Source organism: Triturus cristatus, chromosome 1_1, assembly GCF_964204655.1.
Source record: "Triturus cristatus chromosome 1_1, aTriCri1.1, whole genome shotgun sequence".
In the NCBI taxonomy this organism is placed as follows: Eukaryota; Metazoa; Chordata; class Amphibia; order Caudata; family Salamandridae; genus Triturus; species Triturus cristatus.
In genome coordinates, this window is record NC_140579.1 from 909,273,675 (window position 1) to 909,299,708 (window position 26,034).

The following is a 26,034-nucleotide window of genomic DNA, read 5'->3' on the forward strand; positions in this document are numbered from 1 at the left end:
ATTCCAATTTACTCACCTGTTATCAGGAGAGAACCCAGTGCTGCATCTTTTAGAGCAGCACTGACCCTGAAAAGTAATTCTAAGCGTACTTACCAGTAACTTGTATTTCCTTCCATAGGAATCCATTGTGTGGTTTTCACCAGAAAAGTTTCCAAGTGTCCATTTTTGAAACGTACAAATATTCCTCTAAAATCAGCCGAACTATGAATTCTGATTTACTCACCTGTTATCAGGAATGAACTCAAGGCTGCATCTTTTAGCCCAGCACTGACCCTGAAATGTAATCCTAATCGTACTTACCAGTAACTTGTATTTCCTTCCATAGGAATCCATTGTATGGTTTTCACCAGAAAAGTTTCCAAGTGCCCATTTTTGAAATGTACAAATATTCTTCTAAAATAAGCCGAACTACAAATTCTGATTTACTCACCTGTTATTAGGAGAGAACCCAGTGCTGCATCTTTTAGAGCAGCACTGACCCTGAAAAGTAATTCTAAGCGTACTTACCAGTAACTTGTACTTCCTTTCTTAGGAATCCATTGTGTGGTTTTGACCAGAAAAGTTTCCAAGTGTCCATTTTTGAAATGTACAAATATTCCTTTAAAATCAGCCAAACTACGAATTCTGATTTACTCACCTGTTATCAGGAGAAAACCCAGTGCTGCATCTTTTAGACCAGCACTGACCATGAAAAGTAATTCTAAGCGTACTTACCAGTAACTTGTATTTCCTTCCATAGGAATCCATTGTGTGGTTTTCACCAGAAAAGTTTCTAAGTGTCCATTTTTGAAACGTACAAATATTCCTCTAAAATCAGCCAAACTACGAATTCCAATTTACTCACCTGTTATCAGGAGAGAACCCAGTGCTGCATCTTTTAGAGCAGCACTGACCTTGAAAAGTAATTCTAAGCGTACTTACCAGTAACTTGTATTTCCTTCCATAGGAATCCATTGTGTGGTTTTCATCAGAAGAGTTTCCAAGTGTCCATTTTTGAAACATACAAATATTCCTCTAAAATCAGTTGAACTACGAATTCCGATTTACTCACCTGTTATTAGGAGAGAACCCAGTGCTGCATCTTTTAGAGCAGCACTGACCCTGAAAAGTAATTCTAAGCGTACTTACCAGTAACTTGTACTTCCTTTCTTAGGAATCCATTGTGTGGTTTTGACCAGAAAAGTTTCCAAGTGTCCATTTTTGAAATGTACAAATATTCCTTTAAAATCAGCCAAACTACGAATTCTGATTTACTCACCTGTTATCAGGAGAAAACCCAGTGCTGCATCTTTTAGACCAGCAATGACCATGAAAAGTAATTCTAAGCGTACTTACCAGTAACTTGTACTTCCTTCCATAGGAATCCATTGTGTGGTTTTCACCAGAAAAGTTTCTAAGTGTCCACTTTTGAAACGTACAAATATTCCTCTAAAATCAGCCGAAATACGAATTCCGATTTACTCACCTGTTATCAGGAGAGAACCCAGGGCTGCATCTTTTAACCCAGCACTGACCCTGAAAAGTAATTCTAAGCATACTTACCAGTAACTTGTATTTCCTTCCATAGGAATCCATTGTGTGGTTTTCACCAGAAAAGTTTCTAAGTGTCCATTTTTGAAATGTACAAATATTCCTCTAAAATCAGCCGAACTATGAATTCTGATTTACTCACCTGTTATCAGGAATGAACTCAAGGCTGCATCTTTTAGCCCAGCACTGACCCTGAAATGTAATCCTAATCGTACTTACCAGTAACTTGTACTTCCTTCCATAGGAATCCATTGTGTGGTTTTCACCAGAAAAGTTTCTGAGTATCCATTTTTGAAACGTACAAATATTCCTCTAAAATCAGCCGAACTACGAATTCTGATTTACTTACCTGTTATCAGGAGAGGACCCAGTGCTGCATCTTTTAGCCCAGCACTGACCCTGAAAAGTAATTCTAAGCGTACTTACCAGTAACTTGTATTTCTTTCCATAGGAAACCATTGTGTGGTTTTCACCAGTAAAGTTTCTAAGTGTCCATTTTTGAAACGTACAAATATTCCTCTAAAATCAGCCGAACTACGAATTCCGATTTACTCACCTGTTATCAGGAGAGGACCCAGTGCTGCATCTTTTAGCCCAGCACTGCCCCTGAAAAGTAATTCTAAGTGTACTTACCAGTAACTTGTATTTCCTTCCATAGGAATCCATTGTGTGGTTTTCACCAGAAGAGTTTCCAAGTGTCTATTTTTGAAACATACAAATATTCCTCTAAAATCAGTTGAACTACGAATTCCGATTTACTCACCTGTTATCAGGAGAGAACCCAGTGCTGCATCTTTTAGAGCAGCACTGACCCTGAAAAGTAATTCTAAGCGTACTTACAAGTAACTTGTACTTCCTTTCTTAGGAATCCATTGTGTGGTTTTGACCAGAAAAGTTTCCAAGTGTCCATTTTTGAAATGTACAAATATTCCTCTAAAATCAGCCAAACTACGAATTCCGATTTACTCACCTGTTATCAGGAGAAAACCCAGTGCTGCGTCTTTTAGACCAGCACTGACCATGAAAAGTAATTCTAAGCGTACTTACCAGTAACTTGTACTTCCTTCCATAGGAATCCATTGTGTGGTTTTCACCAGAAAAGTTTCTAAGTGTCCATTTTTGAAACCTACAAATATTCCTCTAAAATCAGCCGAAATACGAATTCCGATTTACTCACCTGTTATCAGGAGAGAACCCAGGGCTTCGTCTTTTAACCCAGCACTGACCCTGAAAAGTAATTCTAAGCATACTTACCAGTAACTTGTATTTTCTTCCATAGGAATCCATTGTGTGGTTTTCACCAGAAAAGTTTCTAAGTGTCCATTTTTGAAACGTACAAATATTCCTCTAAAATCAGCTGAACTACGAATTCCAATTTACTCACTTGTTATCAGGAGAGAACCCAGTGCTGCATCTTTTAGATCAGCACTGACCCTGAAAAGTAATTCTAAGCGTACTTACCAGTAACTTGTATTTCCTTCCTTAGGAATCCATTGTGTGGTTTTCACCAGAAAAGTTTCCAAGTGTCCATTTTTTAAACGTACAAATATTCCTCTAAAATCAGCCGAACTATGCATTCTGATTTACTCACCTGTTATCAGGAATGAACTCAAGGCTGCATCTTTTAGCCTAGCACTGACCCTGAAATGTAATCCTAATCATACTTACCAGTAACTTGTATTTCCTTCAATAGGAATCCATTGTGTGGTTTTCACCAGAAAAGTTTCCAAGTGCCCATTTTTGAAATGTACAAATATTCTTCTAAAATAAGCCGAACTACGAATTCTGATTTACTCACCTGTGAGCAGAAGAGAAACCAGGGCTGCATCTTTAAGCCCTGCACTGACCCTGAAAAGTAATTCAAATCGTACTTACCAGTAACTTGTATTTCCTTCAATAGGAATCATTGTGTGGTTTTCACCAGAAAAGTTTCTGAGTGTCCATTTTTGAAACGTACAAATATTCCTCTAAAATCAGCCGAACAACGAATTCCGATTTACTCACCTGTTGTCAGGAGAGGACCCAGTGCTGCATCTTTTAGCCCAGCACTGACCCTGAAAAGTAATTCTAAGCATACTTACCAGTAACTTGTATTTCCTTCCATAGGAATCCATTGTGTGGTTTTCACCAGAAAAGTTTCCAAGTGTCCATTTTTGAAACGTACAAATATTCCTCTAAAATCAGTTGAACTACGAATTCTGATTTACTCACCTGTTATCAGGAGAGAACCCAGTGCTGCATCTTTTAGAGCAGCACTGACCCTGAAAAGTAATTCTAAGCGTACTTACCAGTAACTTGTACTTCCTTTCTTAGGAATCCAGTGTGTGGTTTTGACCAGAAAAGTTTCCAAGTGTCCATTTTTGAAATGTACAAATATTCCTCTAAAATCAGCCAAACTACGAATCCCGATTTACTCACCTGTTATCAGGAGAAAACCCAGTGCTGCATCTTTTAGACCAGCACTGACCATGAAAAGTAATTCTAAGCGTACTTACCAGTAACTTGTACTTCCTTCAATAGGAATCATTGTGTGGTTTTCACCAGAAAAGTTTCTAAGTTTACATTTTTGAAACGTACAAACATTCCTCTAAAATCAGCCGAACAACGAATTCCGATTTACTCACCTGTTATCAGGAGAGGACCCAGTGCTGCATCTTTTAGCCCAGCACTGACCCTGAAAAGTAATTCTAAGCATACTTACCAGTAACTTGTATTTCCTTCCATAGGAATCCATTGTGTGGTTTTCACCAGAAAAGTTTCCAAGTGTCCATTTTTGAAACGTACAAATATTCCTCTAAAATCAGCCGAACTACGAATTCCGATTTACTCACCTGTTATCAGGAGAGGACCCAGTGCTGCATCTTTTAGCCCAGCACTGCCCCTGAAAAGTAATTCTAAGTGTACTTACCAGTAACTTGTATTTCCTTCCATAGGAATCCATTGTGTGGTTTTCACCAGAAGAGTTTCCAAGTGTCCATTTTTGAAACATACAAATATTCCTCTAAAATCAGTTGAACTACGAAATCCGATTTACTCACCTGTTATCAGGAGAGAACCCAGTGCTGCATCTTTTAGAGCAGCACTGACCCTGAAAAGTAATTCTAAGCGTACTTACCAGTAACTTGTACTTCCTTTCTTAGGAATCCATTGTGTGGTTTTGACCAGAAAAGTTTCCAAGTGTCCATTTTTGAAATGTACAAATATTCCTCTAAAATCAGCCAAACTACGAATTCCGATTTACTCACCTGTTATCAGGTGTAAACCCAGTGCTGCATCTTTTAGACCAGCACTGACCATGAAAAGTAATTCTAAGCGTACTTACCAGTAACTTGTACTTCCTTCCATAGGAATCCATTGTGTGGTTTTCACCAGAAAAGTTTCTAAGTGTCCATTTTTGAAACGTACAAATATTCCTCTAAAATCAGCCAAACTATTAATTCCGATTTACTCACCTGTCATCAGGAATGAACTCAAGGCTGCATCTTTTAGCCCAGCACTGACCCTGAAATGTAATCCTAATCATACTTACCAGTAACTTGTACTTCCTTCCATAGGAATCCATTGTGTGGTTTTCACCAGAAAAGTTTCTAAGTGTCCATTTTTGAAACGTACAAATATTCCTCTAAAATCAGCCGAAATACGAATTCCGATTTACTCACCTGTTATCAGGAGAGAACCCAGGGCTGCGTCTTTTAACCCAGCACTGACCCTGAAAAGTAATTCTAAGCATACTTACCAGTAACTTGTATTTTCTTCCATAGGAATCCATTGTGTGGTTTTCACCAGAAAAGTTTCTAAGTGTCCATTTTTGAAACGTACAAATATTCCTCTAAAATCAGCCGACCTACGAATTCAAATTTACTCACCTGTTATCAGGAGAGAAACCAGTGCTGCATCTTTTAGATCAGCACTGACCCTGAAAAGTAATTCTAAGCGTACTTACCAGTAACTTGTATTTCCTTCCTTAGGAATCCATTGTGTGGTTTTCACCAGAAAAGTTTCCAAGTGTCCATTTCTGAAACGTACAAATATTCCTCTAAAATCAGCCGAACTATGCATTCTGATTTACTCACCTGTTATCAGGAATGAACTCAAGGCTGCATCTTTTAGCCCAGCACTGACCCTGAAATGTAATCCTAATCGTACTTACCAGTAACTTGTATTTCCTTCCATAGGAATCCATTGTGTGGTTTTCACCAGAAAAGTTTCCAAGTGCCCATTTTTGAAACGTACAAATATTCCTTTAAAATCAGCCGAACTATGAATTCCGATTTAATCAACTGTTATCAGGAATGAACTCAAGGCTGCATCTTTTAGCCCAGCACTGACCCTGAAATGTCATCCTAATCGTACTTACCAGTAACTTGTATTTCCTTCCATAGGAATCCATTGTGTGGTTTTCACCAGAAAAGTTTCCAAGTGCCCATTTTTGAAATGTACAAATATTCTTCTAAAATCAGCCGAACTACGAATTCCGATTTAATCACCTGTGATCAGGAGAGAAACCAGGGCTGCATCTTTAAGCCCTGCACTGACCCTGAAAAGTAATTCAAATCATACTTACCAGTAACTTGTATTTCCTTCAATAGGTATCATTGTGTGGTTTTCACCAGAAAAGTTTCTGAGTGTCCATTTTTGAAATGTACAAATATTCCTCTAAAATCAGCAGAACTCTGAATTCCGATTTACTCACCTGTTATCAGGAGAGAATCCAGTGCTGCAAATTTTAACCCAGCACTGACCCTGAAAAGTAATTCTAAGTATACTCACCAGTAACTTGTATTTGCTTCCATAGGAATCCATTGTGTGGTTTTCACCAGAAAAGTTTCCAAGTGTCCATTTTTGAAACTTACACATATTCCTCTAAAATCAGTTGAACTACGAATTCCGATTTACTCACCTGTTATCAGGAGAGACCCCAGTGCTGCATCTTTTAGAGCAGCACAGACCGTGAAAAGTAATTCTAAGCGTACATACCTGTAACTTGTACTTCCTTCCATAGGAATCCATTATGTGTTTTTCACCAGCAAAGTTTCTAAGTGTCCAATTTTGAAACGTACAAATAGTCCTCTAAAATCAGCTGAAATACGAATTCCGATTTACTGACCTGTTATCAGGAGAGAACCCAGGGCTGCATCTATTAGCCCAGCACTGACCCTTAAAAGTAATTCCAAGCATACTTACCAGTAACTTGTATTTCGTTCCATAGGAATCAATTGTGTGGTTTTCACCAGAAAAGATTTTAAGTGTCCATTTTTTAAACATACACATATTCCTCTAAAATCAGCCGAACTACGAATTTCAATTTACTCACCTGTTATCAGGAGAGAACCCAGTGCTCCATCTTTTAGCCCAGCACTGCCCCTGAAAAGTAATTCTAAGCGTACTTACCAGTAACTTGTATTTCTTTCCATAGGAATCCATTGTGTGGTTTTCACCAGAAAAGTTTCTAAGTGTCCATTTTTGAAACGTACAAATATTCCTCTAAAATCAGCCGAAATACGAATTCCGATTTACTCACCTGTTATCAGGAGAAAACCCAGTGCTACATCTTTTAGAGCAGCACTGACCCTGAAAAGTAATTCTAAGCGTACTTACCAGTAACTTGTATTTCCTTCCATAGGAATCCATTGTGTGGTTTTCACCAGAAAAGTTTCCAAGTGTCCATTTTTGAAACTTACACATATTCCTCTAAAATCAGTTGAACTACGAATTCCGATTTACTCACCTGTTATCAGGAGAGACCCCAGTGCTGCATCTTTTAGAGCAGCACAGACCGTGAAAAGTAATTCTAAGCGTACATACCTGTAACTTGTACTTCCTTCCATAGGAATCCATTATGTGTTTTTCACCAGCAAAGTTTCTAATTGTCCAATTTTGAAACGTACAAATAGTCCTCTAAAATCAGCTGAAATACGAATTCCGATTTACTGACCTGTTATCAGGAGAGAACCCAGGGCTGCATCTTTTAGCCCAGCACTGACCCTTAAAAGTAATTCCAAGCATACTTACCAGTAACTTGTATTTCGTTCCATAGGAATCAATTGTGTGGTTTTCACCAGAAAAGATTTTAAGTGTCCATTTTTGAAACATACACATATTCCTCTAAAATCAGCCGAACTACGAATTTCAATTTACTCACCTGTTATCAGGAGAGAACCCAGTGCTCCATCTTTTAGCCCAGCACTGCCCCTGAAAAGTAATTCTAAGCGTACTTACCAGTAACTTGTATTTCCTTCCATAGGAATCCATTGTGTGGTTTTCACCAGAAAAGTTTCTAAGTGTCCATTTTTGAAACGTACAAATATTCCTCTAAAATCAGCTGAAATACGAATTCCGATTTACTGACCTGTTATCAGGAGAGAACCCAGGGCTGCATCTTTTAGCCCAGCACTGACCCTTAAAAGTAATTCCAAGCATACTTACCAGTAACTTGTATTTCGTTCCATAGGAATCAATTGTGTGGTTTTCACCAGAAAAGATTTTAAGTGTCCATTTTTGAAACATACACATATTCCTCTAAAATCAGCCGAACTACGAATTTCAATTTACTCACCTGTTATCAGGAGAGAACCCAGTGCTCCATCTTTTAGCCCAGCACTGCCCCTGAAAAGTAATTCTAAGCGTACTTACCAGTAACTTGTATTTCTTTCCATAGGAATCCATTGTGTGGTTTTCACCAGAAAAGTTTCTAAGTGTCCATTTTTGAAACGTACAAATATTCCTCTAAAATCAGCCGAAAAACGAATTCCGATTTACTCACCTGTTATCAGGAGAAAACCCGGTGCTACATCTTTTAGAGCAGCACTGACCCTGAAAAGTAATTCTAAGCGTACTTACCAGTAACTTGTATTTCCTTCCATAGGAATCCATTGTGTGGTTTTCACCAGAAAAGTTTCCAAGTGTCCATTTTTGAAACTTACACATATTCCTCTAAAATCAGTTGAACTACGAATTCCGATTTACTCACCTGTTATCAGGAGAGACCCCAGTGCTGCATCTTTTAGAGCAGCACAGACCGTGAAAAGTAATTCTAAGCGTACATACCTGTAACTTGTACTTCCTTCCATAGGAATCCATTATGTGTTTTTCACCAGCAAAGTTTCTAAGTGTCCAATTTTGAAACGTACAAATAGTCCTCTAAAATCAGCTGAAATACGAATTCCGATTTACTGACCTGTTATCAGGAGAGAACCCAGGGCTGCATCTTTTAGCCCAGCACTGACCCTTAAAAGTAATTCCAAGCATACTTACCAGTAACTTGTATTTCGTTCCATAGGAATCAATTGTGTGGTTTTCACCAGAAAAGATTTTAAGTGTCCATTTTTGAAACATACACATATTCCTCTAAAATCAGCCGAACTACGAATTTCAATTTACTCACCTGTTATCAGGAGAGAACCCAGTGCTCCATCTTTTAGCCCAGCACTGCCCCTGAAAAGTAATTCTAAGCGTACTTACCAGTAACTTGTATTTCCTTCCATAGGAATCCATTGTGTGGTTTTCACCAGAAAAGTTTCTAAGTGTCCATTTTTGAAACGTACAAATATTCCTCTAAAATCAGCCGAAATACGAATTTCGATTTACTCACCTGTTATCAGGAGAAAACCCAGTGCTACATCTTTTAGAGCAGCACTGACCCTGAAAAGTAATTCTAAGCGTACTTACCAGTAACTTGTATTTCCTTCCATAGGAATCCATTGTGTGGTTTTCACCAGAAAAGTTTCCAAGTGTCCATTTTTGAAACGTACAAATATTCCGCTAAAATCAGCCGAACTATGAATTCTGATTTACTCACCTGTTATCAGGAATGAACTCAAGGCTGCATCTTTTAGCCCAGCACTGACCCTGAAATGTAATCCTAATCGTACTTACCAGTAACTTGTATTTCCTTCCATAGGAATCCATTGTGTGGTTTTCACCAGAAAAGTTTCCAAGTGCCCATTTTTGAAATGTACAAATATTCTTCTAAAATAAGCCGAACTACGAATTCTGATTTACTCATCTGTGATCAGGAGAGAAACCAGGGCTGCATCTTTAAGCCCTGCACTGACCCTGAAAAGTAATTCAAATCGTACCTACCAGTAACTTCTATTTCCTTCAATAGGAATCATTGTGTGGTTTTCACCAGAAAAGTTTCTGAGTGTCCATTTTTGAAACGTACAAACATTCCTCTTAAATCAGCCGAACAACGAATTCCGATTTACTCACCTGTTATCAGGAGAGGACCCAGTGCTGCATCTTTTAGCCCAGCACTGACCCTGAAAAGTAATTCTAAGCATACTTACCAGTAACTTGTATTTCCTTCCATAGGAATCCATTGTGTGGTTTTCACCAGAAAAGTTTCCAAGTGTCCATTTTTGAAACGTACAAATATTCCTCTAAAATCAGCCGAACTACGAATTCCGATTTACTCACCTGTTATCAGGAGAGGACCCAGTGCTGCATCTTTTAGCCCAGCACTGCCCCTGAAAAGTAATTCTAAGTGTACTTACCAGTAACTTGTATTTCCTTCCATAGGAATCCATTGTGTGGTTTTCACCAGAAGAGTTTCCAAGTGTCCATTTTTGAAACATACAAATATTCCTCTAAAATCAGTTGAACTACAAAATCCGATTTACTCACCTGTTATCAGGAGAGAACCCAGTGCTGCATCTTTTAGAGCAGCACTGACCCTGAAAAGTAATTCTAAGCGTACTTACCAGTAACTTGTACTTCCTTTCTTAGGAATCCATTGTGTGGTTTTGACCAGAAAAGTTTCCAAGTGTCCATTTTTGAAATGTACAAATATTCCTCTAAAATCAGCCAAACTACGAATTCCGATTTACTCACCTGTTATCAGGTGTAAACCCAGTGCTGCATCTTTTAGACCAGCACTGACCATGAAAAGTAATTCTAAGCGTACTTACCAGTAACTTGTACTTCCTTCCATAGGAATCCATTGTGTGGTTTTCACCAGAAAAGTTTCTAAGTGTCCATTTTTGAAACGTACAAATATTCCTCTAAAATCAGCCAAACTATTAATTCCGATTTACTCACCTGTCATCAGGAATGAACTCAAGGCTGCATCTTTTAGCCCAGCACTGACCCTGAAATGTAATCCTAATCGTACTTACCAGTAACTTGTACTTCCTTCCATAGGAATCCATTGTGTGGTTTTCACCAGAAAAGTTTCTAAGTGTCCATTTTTGAAACGTACAAATATTCCTCTAAAATCAGCCGAAATACGAATTCCGATTTACTCACCTGTTATCAGGAGAGAACCCAGGGCTGCGTCTTTTAACCCAGCACTGACCCTGAAAAGTAATTCTAAGCATACTTACCAGTAACTTGTATTTTCTTCCATAGGAATCCATTGTGTGGTTTTCACCAGAAAAGTTTCTAAGTGTCCATTTTTGAAACGTACAAATATTCCTCTAAAATCAGCCGACCTACGAATTCAAATTTACTCACCTGTTATCAGGAGAGAAACCAGTGCTGCATCTTTTAGATCAGCACTGACCCTGAAAAGTAATTCTAAGCGTACTTACCAGTAACTTGTATTTCCTTCCTTAGGAATCCATTGTGTGGTTTTCATCAGAAAAGTTTCCAAGTGTCCATTTCTGAAACGTACAAATATTCTTCTAAAATCAGCCGAACTATGCATTCTGATTTACTCACCTGTTATCAGGAATGAACTCAAGGCTGCATCTTTTAGCCCAGCACTGACCCTGAAATATAATCCTAATCGTACTTACCAGTAACTTGTATTTCCTTCCATAGGAATCCATTGTGTGGTTTTCACCAGAAAAGTTTCCAAGTGCCCATTTTTGAAATGTACAAATATTCTTCTAAAATAAGCCGAACTACGAATTCCGATTTACTCACCTGTTGTCAGGAGAGGACCCAGTGCTGCATCTTTTAGCCCAGCACTGACCCTGAAAAGTAATTCTAAGCATACTTACCAGTAACTTGTATTTCCTTCCATAGGAATCCATTGTGTGGTTTTCACCAGAAAAGTTTCTAAGTGTCCATTTTTGAAACGTACAAATATTCCTTTAAAATCAGCTGAACTACGAATTCCAATTTACTCACCTGTTATCAGGAGAGAACCCAGTGCTGCATCTTTTAGAGCAGCACTGACCCTGAAAAGTAATTCTAAGTGTACTTACCAGTAACTTGTATTTCCTTCCATAGGAATCCATTACGTGGTTTTCACCAGAAAAGTTTCCAAGTGTCCATTTTTGAAACGTACAAATATTCCTCTAAAATCAGCCAAACTATGAATTCTGATTTACTCACCTGTTATCAGGAATGAACTCAAGGCTGCATCTTTTAGCCCAGCACTGACCCTGAAATGTAATCCTAATCGTACTTACCAGTAACTTGTATTTCCTTCCATAGGAATCCATTGTGTGGTTTTCACCAGAAAAGTTTCCAAGTGCCCATTTTTGAAATGTACAAATATTCTTCTAAAATAAGCCGAACTACGAATTCTGATTTACTCACCTGTTATCAGGAGAGAAACCAGGGCTGCATCTTTAAGACCTGCACTGACCCTAAAAAGTAATTCAAATCGTACTTACCAGTAACTTGTATTTCATTCAATAGGAATCATTGTGTGGTTTTCACCAGAAAAGTTTCCAAGTGTCCATTTTTGAAATGTACAAATATTCCTCTAAAATCAGCCAAACTACGAATTCCGATTTACTCACCTGTTATCAGGAGAAAACCCAGTGCTACATCTTTTAGACCAGCACTGACCATGAAAAGTAATTTTAAGCGTACTTACCAGTAACTTGTACTTCCTTCCGTAGGAATCCATTGTGTGGTTTTCACCGGAAAAGTTTCTAAGTGTCCATTTTTGAAACGTACAAATATTCCTCTAAAATCAGCCGAAATACGAATTCCGATTTACTCACCTGTTATCAGGAGAGAACCCAGGGCTGCATCTTTTAACCCAGCACTGACCCTGAAAAGTAATTCTAAGCATACTTACCAGTAACTTGTATTTCCTTCCATAGGAATCCATTGTGTGGTTTTCACCAGAAAAGTTTCTAAGTGTCCATTTTTGAAACGTACAAATATTCCTCTAAAATCAGCCAAACTACGAATTCCAATTTACTCACCTGTTATCAGGAGAGAACCCAGTGCTGCATCTTTTAGAGCAGCACTGACCCTGAAAAGTAATTCTAAGCGTACTTACCAGTAACTTGTATTTCCTTCCATAGGAATCCATTGTGTGGTTTTCACCAGAAAAGTTTCCAAGTGTCCATTTTTGAAACGTACAAATATTCCTCTAAAATCAGCCGAACTATGAATTCTGATTTACTCACCTGTTATCAGGAATGAACTCAAGGCTGCATCTTTTAGCCCAGCACTGACCCTGAAATGTAATCCTAATCGTACTTACCAGTAACTTGTATTTCCTTCCATAGGAATCCATTGTATGGTTTTCACCAGAAAAGTTTCCAAGTGCCCATTTTTGAAATGTACAAATATTCTTCTAAAATAAGCCGAACTACAAATTCTGATTTACTCACCTGTTATTAGGAGAGAACCCAGTGCTGCATCTTTTAGAGCAGCACTGACCCTGAAAAGTAATTCTAAGCGTACTTACCAGTAACTTGTACTTCCTTTCTTAGGAATCCATTGTGTGGTTTTGACCAGAAAAGTTTCCAAGTGTCCATTTTTGAAATGTACAAATATACCTTTAAAATCAGCCAAACTACGAATTCTGATTTACTCACCTGTTATCAGGAGAAAACCCAGTGCTGCATCTTTTAGACCAGCACTGACCATGAAAAGTAATTCTAAGCGTACTTACCAGTAACTTGTATTTCCTTCCATAGGAATCCATTGTGTGGTTTTCACCAGAAAAGTTTCTAAGTGTCCATTTTTGAAACGTACAAATATTCCTCTAAAATCAGCCAAACTACGAATTCCAATTTACTCACCTGTTATCAGGAGAGAACCCAGTGCTGCATCTTTTAGAGCAGCACTGACCTTGAAAAGTAATTCTAAGCGTACTTACCAGTAACTTGTATTTCCTTCCATAGGAATCCATTGTGTGGTTTTCATCAGAAGAGTTTCCAAGTGTCCATTTTTGAAACATACAAATATTCCTCTAAAATCAGTTGAACTACGAATTCCGATTTACTCACCTGTTATTAGGAGAGAACCCAGTGCTGCATCTTTTAGAGCAGCACTGACCCTGAAAAGTAATTCTAAGCGTACTTACCAGTAACTTGTACTTCCTTTCTTAGGAATCCATTGTGTGGTTTTGACCAGAAAAGTTTCCAAGTGTCCATTTTTGAAATGTACAAATATTCCTTTAAAATCAGCCAAACTACGAATTCTGATTTACTCACCTGTTATCAGGAGAAAACCCAGTGCTGCATCTTTTAGACCAGCACTGACCATGAAAAGTAATTCTAAGCGTACTTACCAGTAACTTGTACTTCCTTCCATAGGAATCCATTGTGTGGTTTTCACCAGAAAAGTTTCTAAGTGTCCACTTTTGAAACGTACAAATATTCCTCTAAAATCAGCCGAAATACGAATTCCGATTTACTCACCTGTTATCAGGAGAGAACCCAGGGCTGCATCTTTTAACCCAGCACTGACCCTGAAAAGTAATTCTAAGCATACTTACCAGTAACTTGTATTTCCTTCCATAGGAATCCATTGTGTGGTTTTCACCAGAAAAGTTTCTAAGTGTCCATTTTTGAAATGTACAAATATTCCTCTAAAATCAGCCGAACTATGAATTCTGATTTACTCACCTGTTATCAGGAATGAACTCAAGGCTGCATCTTTTAGCCCAGCACTGACCCTGAAATGTAATCCTAATCGTACTTACCAGTAACTTGTACTTCCTTCCATAGGAATCCATTGTGTGGTTTTCACCAGAAAAGTTTCTGAGTATCCATTTTTGAAACGTACAAATATTCCTCTAAAATCAGCCGAACTACGAATTCTGATTTACTTACCTGTTATCAGGAGAGGACCCAGTGCTGCATCTTTTAGCCCAGCACTGACCCTGAAAAGTAATTCTAAGCGTACTTACCAGTAACTTGTATTTCTTTCCATAGGAAACCATTGTGTGGTTTTCACCAGTAAAGTTTCTAAGTGTCCATTTTTGAAACGTACAAATATTCCTCTAAAATCAGCCGAACTACGAATTCCGATTTACTCACCTGTTATCAGGAGAGGACCCAGTGCTGCATCTTTTAGCCCAGCACTGCCCCTGAAAAGTAATTCTAAGTGTACTTACCAGTAACTTGTATTTCCTTCCATAGGAATCCATTGTGTGGTTTTCACCAGAAGAGTTTCCAAGTGTCTATTTTTGAAACATACAAATATTCCTCTAAAATCAGTTGAACTACGAATTCCGATTTACTCACCTGTTATCAGGAGAGAACCCAGTGCTGCATCTTTTAGAGCAGCACTGACCCTGAAAAGTAATTCTAAGCGTACTTACAAGTAACTTGTACTTCCTTTCTTAGGAATCCATTGTGTGGTTTTGACCAGAAAAGTTTCCAAGTGTCCATTTTTGAAATGTACAAATATTCCTCTAAAATCAGCCAAACTACGAATTCCGATTTACTCACCTGTTATCAGGAGAAAACCCAGTGCTGCGTCTTTTAGACCAGCACTGACCATGAAAAGTAATTCTAAGCGTACTTACCAGTAACTTGTACTTCCTTCCATAGGAATCCATTGTGTGGTTTTCACCAGAAAAGTTTCTAAGTGTCCATTTTTGAAACCTACAAATATTCCTCTAAAATCAGCCGAAATACGAATTCCGATTTACTCACCTGTTATCAGGAGAGAACCCAGGGTTTCGTCTTTTAACCCAGCACTGACCCTGAAAAGTAATTCTAAGCATACTTACCAGTAACTTGTATTTTCTTCCATAGGAATCCATTGTGTGGTTTTCACCAGAAAAGTTTCTAAGTGTCCATTTTTGAAACGTACAAATATTCCTCTAAAATCAGCTGAACTACGAATTCCAATTTACTCACTTGTTATCAGGAGAGAACCCAGTGCTGCATCTTTTAGATCAGCACTGACCCTGAAAAGTAATTCTAAGCGTACTTACCAGTAACTTGTATTTCCTTCCTTAGGAATCCATTGTGTGGTTTTCACCAGAAAAGTTTCCAAGTGTCCATTTTTTAAACGTACAAATATTCCTCTAAAATCAGCCGAACTATGCATTCTGATTTACTCACCTGTTATCAGGAATGAACTCAAGGCTGCATCTTTTAGCCTAGCACTGACCCTGAAATGTAATCCTAATCATACTTACCAGTAACTTGTATTTCCTTCAATAGGAATCCATTGTGTGGTTTTCACCAGAAAAGTTTCCAAGTGCCCATTTTTGAAATGTACAAATATTCTTCTAAAATAAGCCGAACTACGAATTCTGATTTACTCACCTGTGAGCAGAAGAGAAACCAGGGCTGCATCTTTAAGCCCTGCACTGACCCTGAAAAGTAATTCAAATCGTACTTACCAGTAACTTGTATTTCCTTCAATAGGAATCATTGTGTGGTTTTCACCAAAAAAGTTTCTGAGTGTCCATTTTTGAAACGTACAAATATTCCTCTAAAATCAGCCGAACAACGAATTCCGATTTACTCACCTGTTGTCAGGAGAGGACCCAGTGCTGCATCTTTTAGCCCAGCACTGACCCTGAAAAGTAATTCTAAGCATACTTACCAGTAACTTGTATTTCCTTCCATAGGAATCCATTGTGTGGTTTTCACCAGAAAAGTTTCCAAGTGTCCATTTTTGAAACGTACAAATATTCCTCTAAAATCAGTTGAACTACGAATTCTGATTTACTCACCTGTTATCAGGAGAGAACCCAGTGCTGCATCTTTTAGAGCAGCACTGACCCTGAAAAGTAATTCTAAGCGTACTTACCAGTAACTTGTACTTCCTTTCTTAGGAATCCAGTGTGTGGTTTTGACCAGAAAAGTTTCCAAGTGTCCATTTTTGAAATGTACAAATATTCCTCTAAAATCAGCCAAACTACGAATCCCGATTTACTCACCTGTTATCAGGAGAAAACCCAGTGCTGCATCTTTTAGACCAGCACTGACCATGAAAAGTAATTCTAAGCGTACTTACCAGTAACTTGTACTTCCTTCAATAGGAATCATTGTGTGGTTTTCACCAGAAAAGTTTCTAAGTTTACATTTTTGAAACGTACAAATATTCCTCTAAAATCAGCCGAACTACGAATTCCAATTTACTCACCTGTTATCAGGAGAGAACCCAGTGCTGCATCTTTTAGATCAGCACTGACCCTGAAAAGTAATTCTAAGCGTACTTACCAGTAACTTGTATTTCCTTCCATAGGAATCCATTGTTTGGTTTTCACCAGAAAAATTTCCAAGTGTCCATTTCTGAAACGTACAAATATTCCTCTAAAATCAGCCGAACTATGCATTCTGATTTACTCACCTGTTATCAGGAATGAACTCAAGGCTGCATCTTTTAGCCCAGCACTGACCCTGAAATGTAATCCTAATCGTACTTACCAGTAACTTGTATTTCCTTCCATAGGAATCCATTGTGTGGTTTTCACCAGAAAAGTTTCCAAGTGTCCATTTTTGAAATGTACAAATATTCTTCTAAAATCAGCCGAACTACGAATTCTGATTTACTCACCTGTTATCAGGAGAGAAACCAGGGCTGCATCTTTAAGCCCTGAACTGACCCTGAAAAGTAATTTAAATCGTACTTACCAGTAACTTGTATTTCATTCAATAGGAATCATTGTGTGGTTTTCACCAGAAAAGTTTCTGAGTGTCCATTTTTGAAACGTACAAATATTCCTCTAAAATCAGCCGAACTACGAATTCCGATTTACTCACCTGTTATCAGGAGAGGACCCAGTGTTGCATCTTTTAGCCCAGCACTGACCCTGAAAAGTAATTCTAAGCGTACTTACCAGTAACTTGTATTTCCTTCCATAGGAATCCATTGTGTGGTTTTCACCAAGAAAAGTTTCTAAATGTCCATTTTTGAAACGTACAAATATTCCTCTAAAAACAGCCGAACTACGAATTTCGATTTACTCACCTGTTATCAGGAGAGGACCCAGTGCTGCATCTTTTAGCCCAGCACTGCCCCTGAAAAGTAATTTTAAGTGTACTTACCAGTAACTTGTATTTCCTTCCATAGGAATCCAATGTGTTGTTTTCACCAGAAGAGTTTCCAAGTGTCCATTTTTGAAACATACAAATATTCCTCTAAAATCAGTTGAACTACGAATTCTGATTTACTCACCTGTTATCAGGAGAGAACCCAGTGCTGCATCTTTTAGAGCAGCACTGACCCTGAAAAGTAATTCTAAGCATACTTACCAGCAACTTGTACTTCCGTTCTTAGGAATCCATTGTGTGGTTTTGACCAGAAAAGTTTCCAAGTGTCCATTTTTGAAATGTACAAATATTCCTCTAAAATCAGCCAAACTACGAATTCCGATTTACTCACCTGTTATCAGGAGAAAACCCAGTGCTGCATCTTTTAGACCAGCACTGACCATGAAAAGTAATTCTAAGCATACTTACCAGTAACTTGTATTTCCTTCCATAGGAATCCATTGTGTGGTTTTCACCAGAAAAGTTTCCAAGTGTCCATTTCTGAAACGTACAAATATTCCTCTAAAATCAGCCGAACTATGCATTCTGATTTACTCATCTGTCATCAGGAATAAACTCAAGGCTGCATCTTTTAGCCCAGCACTGACCCTGAAATGTAACCCTAATCGTACTTACCAGTAACTTGTATTTCCTTTCATAGGAATCCATTCTGTGGTTTTCACCAGAAAAGTTTCCAAGTGTCCATTTTTGAAATGTACAAATATTCTTCTAAAATAAGCCGAACTACGAATTCTGATTTACTCACCTGTTATCAGGAAAGAAACCAGGGCTGCATCTTTAAGCCCTGAACTGACCCTGAAAAGTAATTCAAATCGTAATTACCAGTGACTTGTATTTCATTCAATAGGAATCATTGTGTGGTTTTCACCAGAAAAGTTTCTGAGTGTCCATTTTTGAAACGTACAAATATTCCTCTAAAATCAGCCGAACTACGAATTCCAATTTACTCACCTGTTATCAGGAGAGGACCCAGTGTTGCATCTTTTAGCCCAGCACTGACTCTGAAAAGTAATTCTAAGCGTACTTACCAGTAACTTCTATTTCCTTCCATAGGAATCCATTGTGTGGTTTTCACCAAGAAAAGTTTCTAAATGTCCATTTTTGAAATGTACAAATATTCCTCTAAAAACAGCCGAACTACGAATTCCGATTTACTCACCTGTTATCAGGAGAGGACCCAGTGCTGCATCTTTTAGCCCAGCACAGCCTCTGAAAAGTAATTCTAAGTGTACTTACCAGTAACTTGTATTTCCTTCCATAGGAATCCATTGTGTGGTTTTCACCAGAAAAGTTTCTAAGTGTCCATTTTTGAAATGTACAAATATTCCTCTAAAATCAGCCGAACTATGAATTATGATTTACTCACCTGTTATCAGGAATGAACTCAAGGCTGCATCTTTTAGCCCAGCACTGACCCTGAAATGTAATCCTAATCGTACTTACCAGTAACTTGTACTTCCTTCCATAGGAATCCATTGTGTGGTTTTCACCAGAAAAGTTTCTGAGTATCCATTTTTGAAACGTACAAATATTCCTCTAAAATCAGCCGAACTACGAATTCTGATTTACTTACCTGTTATCAGGAGAGGACCCAGTGCTGCATCTTTTAGCCCAGCACTGACCCTGAAAAGTAATTCTAAGCGTACTTACCAGTAACTTGTATTTCTTTCCATAGGAAACCATTGTGTGGTTTTCACCAGTAAAGTTTCTAAGTGTCCATTTTTGAAACGTACAAATATTCCTCTAAAATCAGCCGAACTACGAATTCCGATTTACTCACCTGTTATCAGGAGAGGACCCAGTGCTGCATCTTTTAGCCCAGCACTGCCCCTGAAAAGTAATTCTAAGTGTACTTACCAGTAACTTGTATTTCCTTCCATAGGAATCCATTGTGTGGTTTTCACCAGAAGAGTTTCCAAGTGTCCATTTTTGAAACATACAAATATTCCTCTAAAATCAGTTGAACTACGAATTCCGATTTACTCACCTGTTATCAGGAGAGAACCCAGTGCTGCATCTTTTAGAGCAGCACTGACCCTGAAAAGTAATTCTAAGCGTACTTACAAGTAACTTGTACTTCCTTTCTTAGGAATCCATTGTGTGGTTTTGACCAGAAAAGTTTCCAAGTGTCCATTTTTGAAATGTACAAATATTCCTCTAAAATCAGCCAAACTATGAATTCCGATTTACTCACCTGTTATCAGGAGAAAATCCAGTGCTGCATCTTTTAGACCAGCACTGACCATGAAAAGTAATTCTAAGCGTACTTACCAGTAACTTGTACTTCCTTCCATAGGAATCCATTGTGTGGTTTTGACCAGAAAAGTTTCCAAGTGTCCATTTTTGAAACGTACAAATATTCCTCTAAAATCAGCCGAAATACGAATTCCGATTTACTCACCTGTTATCAGGAGAGAACCCAGGGCTGCGTCTTTTAACCCAGCACTGACCCTGAAAAGTAATTCTAAGCATACTTACCAGTAACTTGTATTTTCTTCCATAGGAATCCATTGTGTGGTTTTCACCAGAAAAGTTTCTAAGTGTCCATTTTTGAAACGTACAAATATTCCTCTAAAATCAGCCGAACTACGAATTCCAATTTACTCACTTGTTATCAGGAGAGAACCCAGTGCTGCATCTTTTAGATCAGCACTGACCCTGAAAAGTAATTCTAAGCGTACTTACCAGTAACTTGTATTTCCTTCCTTAGGAATCCATTGTGTGGTTTTCACCAGAAAAGTTTCCAAGTGTCCATTTTTTAAACGTACAAATATTCCTCTAAAATCAGCCGAACTATGCATTCTGATTTACTCACCTGTTATCAGGAATGAACTCAAGGCTGCATCTTTTAGCCTAGCACTGACCCTGAAATGTAATCCTAATCATACTTACCAGTAACTTGTATTTCCTTCAATAGGAATCCATTGTGTGGTTTTCACCAGAAAAGTTTCCAAGTGCCCATTTTTGAAATGTACAAATATTCTTCTAAAATAAGCCGAACTACGAATTCTGATTTACACACCTGTGATCAGAAGAGAAACCAGGGCTGCATCTTTAAGCCCTGCACTGACCCTGAAAAGTAATTCAAATCGTACTTACCAGTAACTTGTATTTCCTTCAATAGGAATCATTGTGTGGTTTTCACCAGAAAAGTTTCTGAGTGTCCATTTTTGAAACGTACAAATATTCCTCTAAAATCAGCCGAACAACGAATTCCGATTTACTCACCTGTTGTCAGGAGAGGACCCAGTGCTGCATCTTTTAGCCCAGCACTGACCCTGAAAAGTAATTCTAAGCATACTTACCAGTAACTTGTATTTCCTTCCATAGGAATCCATTGTGTGGTTTTCACCAGAAAAGTTTCCAAGTGTCCATTTTTGAAACGTACAAATATTCCTCTAAAATCAGTTGAACTACGAATTCTGATTTACTCACCTGTTATCAGGAGAGAACCCAGTGCTGCATCTTTTAGAGCAGCACTGACCCTGAAAAGTAATTCTAAGCGTACTTACCAGTAACTTGTACTTCCTTTCTTAGGAATCCAGTGTGTGGTTTTGACCAGAAAAGTTTCCAAGTGTCCATTTTTGAAATGTACAAATATTCCTCTAAAATCAGCCAAACTACGAATCCCGATTTACTCACCTGTTATCAGGAGAAAACCCAGTGCTGCATCTTTTAGATCAGCACTGACCCTGAAAAGTAATTCTAAGCGTACTTACCAGTAACTTGTATTTCCTTCCATAGGAATCCATTGTGTGGTTTTCACCAGAAAAATTTCCAAGTGTCCATTTCTGAAACGTACAAATATTCCTCTAAAATCATCCGAACTATGCATTCTGATTTACTCACCTGTTATCAGGAATGAACTCAAGGCTGCATCTTTTAGCCCAGCACTGACCCTGAAATGTAATCCTAATCGTACTTACCAGTAACTTGTATTTCCTTCCATAGGAATCCATTGTGTGGTTTTCACCAGAAAAGTTTCCAAGTGTCCATTTTTGAAATGTACAAATATTCTTCTAAAATCAGCCGAACTACGAATTCTGATTTACTCACCTGTTATCAGGAGAGAAACCAGGGCTGCATCTTTAAGCCCTGAACTGACCCTGAAAAGTAATTTAAATCGTACTTACCAGTAACTTGTATTTCATTCAATAGGAATCATTGTGTGGTTTTCACCAGAAAAGTTTCTGAGTGTCCATTTTTGAAACGTACAAATATTCCTCTAAAATCAGCCGAACTACGAATTCCGATTTACTCACCTGTTATCAGGAGAGGACCCAGTGTTGCATCTTTTAGCCCAGCACTGACCCTGAAAAGTAATTCTAAGCGTACTTACCAGTAACTTGTATTTCCTTCCATAGGAATCCATTGTGTGGTTTTCACCAAGAAAAGTTTCTAAATGTCCATTTTTGAAACGTACAAATATTCCTCTAAAAACAGCCGAACTACGAATTCCGATTTACTCACCTGTTATCAGGAGAGAACCCAGTGCTGCATCTTTTAGCCCAGCACTGCCCCTGAAAAGTCATTTTAAGTGTACTTACCAGTAACTTGTATTTCCTTCCATAGGAATCCAATGTGTTGTTTTCACCAGAAGAGTTTCCAAGTGTCCATTTTTGAAACATACAAATATTCCTCTAAAATCAGTTGAACTACGAATTCTGATTTACTCACCTGTTATCAGGAGAGAACCCAGTGCTACATCTTTTAGAGCAGCACTGACCCTGAAAAGTAATTCTAAGCATACTTACCAGCAACTTGTACTTCCGTTCTTAGGAATCCATTGTGTGGTTTTGACCAGAAAAGTTTCCAAGTGTCCATTTTTGAAATGTACAAATATTCCTCTAAAATCAGCCAAACTACGAATTCCGATTTACTCACCTGTTATCAGGAGAAAACCCAGTGCTGCATCTTTTAGACCAGCACTGACCATGAAAAGTAATTCTAAGCTTACTTACCAGTAACTTGTACTTCCTTCAATAGGAATCATTGTGTGGTTTTCACCAGAAAAGTTTCTGAGTGTCCATTTTTGAAACGTACAAATATTCCTCTAAAATCAGCCGACCAACGAATTCCGATTTAATCACCTGTTGTCAGGAGAGGACCCAGTGCTGCATCTTTTAGCCCAGCACTGACCGTGAAAAATAATTCTAAGCATACTTACCAGTAACTTGTATTTCCTTCCATAGGAATCCATTGTGTGGTTTTCACCAGAAAAGTTTCTAAGTTTACATTTTTGAAACGTACAAATATTCCTCTAAAATCAGCCGAACTACGAATTCCAATTTACTCACCTGTTATCAGGAGAGAACCCAGTGCTGCATCTTTTAGATCAGCACTGACCCTGAAAAGTAATTCTAAGCATACTTACCAGTAACTTGTATTTCCTTCCATAGGAATCCATTGTGTGGTTTTCACCAGAAAAGTTTCCAAGTGTCCATTTCTGAAACGTACAAATATTCCTCTAAAATCAGCCGAACTATGCATTCTGATTTACTCATCTGTCATCAGGAATAAACTCAAGGCTGCATCTTTTAGCCCAGCACTGACCCTGAAATGTAATCCTAATCGTACTTACCAGTAACTTGTATTTCCTTTCATAGGAATCCATTCTGTGGTTTTCACCAGAAAAGTTTCCAAGTGTCCATTTTTGAAATGTACAAATATTCTTCTAAAATAAGCCGAACTACGAATTCTGATTTACTCACCTGTTATCAGGAGAGGACCCAGTGCTGCATCTTTTAGCCCAGCACTGCCCCTGAAAAGTAATTCTAAGTGTACTTACCAGTAACTTGTATTTCCTTCCATAGGAATCCATTGTGTGGTTTTCACCAGAAGAGTTTCCAAGTGTCCATTTTTGAAACATACAAATATTCCTCTAAAATCAGTTGAACTATGAATTCCGATTTACTCACCTGTTATCAGGAGAGAACCCAGTGCTGCATCTTTTAGAGCAGCACTGACCCTGAAAAGTAATTCTAAGCGTACTTACAAGTAACTTGTACTTCCTTTCTTAGGAATCCATTGTGTGGTTTTGACCAGAAAAGTTTCCAAGTGTCCATTTTTGAAATGTACAAATATTCCTCTAAAATCAGCCAAACTACGAATTCCGATTTTCTCACCTGTTATCAGGAGAAAACCCAGTGCTGCATCTTTTAGACCAGCACTGACCATGAAAAGTAATTCTAAGCGTACTTACCAGTAACTTGTACTTCCTTCCATAGGAATCCACTGTGTGGTTTTCACCAGAAAAGTTTCTAAGTGTCCATTTTTGAAACGTACAAATATTCCTCTAAAATCAGCCGAAATACGAATTCCGATTTACTCACCTGTTATCAGGAGAGAACCCAGGGCTGCGTCTTTTAACCCAGCACTGACCCTGAAAAGTAATTCTAAGCATACTTACCAGTAACTTGTATTTTCTTCCATAGGAATCCATTGTGTGGTTTTCACCAGAAAAGTTTCTAAGTGTCCATTTTTGAAACGTACAAATATTCCTCTAAAATCAGCCGAACTACGAATTCAAATTTACTCACTTGTTATCAGGAGAGAACCCAGTGCTGCATCTTTTAGATCAGCACTGACCCTGAAAAGTAATTCTAAGCGTACTTACCAGTAACTTGTATTTCCTTCCTTAGGAATCCATTGTGTGGTTTTCACCAGAAAAGTTTCCAAGTGTCCATTTTTTAAACGTACAAATATTCCTCTAAAATCAGCCGAACTATGCATTCTGATTTACTCACCTGTTATCAGGAATGAACTCAAGGCTGCATCTTTTAGCCTAGCACTGACCCTGAAATGTAATCCTAATCATACTTACCAGTAACTTGTATTTCCTTCAATAGGAATCCATTGTGTGGTTTTCACCAGAAAAGTTTCCAAGTGCCCATTTTTGAAATGTACAAATATTCTTCTAAAATAAGCCGAACTACGAATTCTGATTTACTCACCTGTGATCAGAAGAGAAACCAGGGCTGCATCTTTAAGCCCTGCACTGACCCTGAAAAGTAATTCAAATCGTACTTACCAGTAACTTGTATTTCCTTCAATAGGAATCATTGTGTGGTTTTCACCAGAAAAGTTTCTGAGTGTCCATTTTTGAAACGTACAAATATTCCTCTAAAATCAGCCGAACAACGAATTCCGATTTACTCACCTGTTGTCAGGAGAGGACCCAGTGCTGCATCTTTTAGCCCAGCACTGACCCTGAAAAGTAATTCTAAGCATACTTACCAGTAACTTGTATTTCCTTCCATAGGAATCCATTGTGTGGTTTTCACCAGAAAAGTTTCCAAGTGTCCATTTTTGAAACGTACAAATATTCCTCTAAAATCAGTTGAACTACGAATTCTGATTTACTCACCTGTTATCAGGAGAGAACCCAGTGCTGCATCTTTTAGAGCAGCACTGACCCTGAAAAGTAATTCTAAGCGTACTTACCAGTAACTTGTACTTCCTTTCTTAGGAATCCAGTGTGTGGTTTTGACCAGAAAAGTTTCCAAATGTCCATTTTTGAAATGTACAAATATTCCTCTAAAATCAGCCAAACTACGAATCCCGATTTACTCACCTGTTATCAGGAGAAAACCCAGTGCTGCATCTTTTAGACCAGCACTGACCATGAAAAGTAATTCTAAGCGTACTTACCAGTAACTTGTACTTCCTTCAATAGGAATCATTGTGTGGTTTTCACCAGAAAAGTTTCTAAGTTTACATTTTTGAAACGTACAAATATTCCTCTAAAATCAGCCGAACAACGAATTCCAATTTACTCACCTGTTATCAGGAGAGAACCCAGTGCTGCATCTTTTAAATCAGCACTGACTCTGAAAAGTAATTCTAAGCGTACTTACCAGTAACTTGTATTTCCTTCCATAGGAATCCATTGTGTGGTTTTCACCAGAAAAATTTCCAAGTGTCCATTTCTGAAACGTACAAATATTCCTCTAAAATCAGCCGAACTATGCATTCTGATTTACTCACCTGTTATCAGGAATGAACTCAAGGCTGCATCTTTTAGCCCAGCACTGACCCTGAAATGTAATCCTAATCGTACTTACCAGTAACTTGTACTTCCTTCCATAGGAATCCATTGTGTGGTTTTCACCAGAAAAGTTTCTAAGTGTCCATTTTTGAAACCTACAAATATTCCTCTAAAATCAGCCGAAATACGAATTCCGATTTACTCACCTGTTATCAGGAGAGAACCCAGGGCTTCGTCTTTTAACCCAGCACTGACCCTGAAAAGTAATTCTAAGCATACTTACCAGTAACTTGTATTTTCTTCCATAGGAATCCATTGTGTGGTTTTCACCAGAAAAGTTTCTAAGTGTCCATTTTTGAA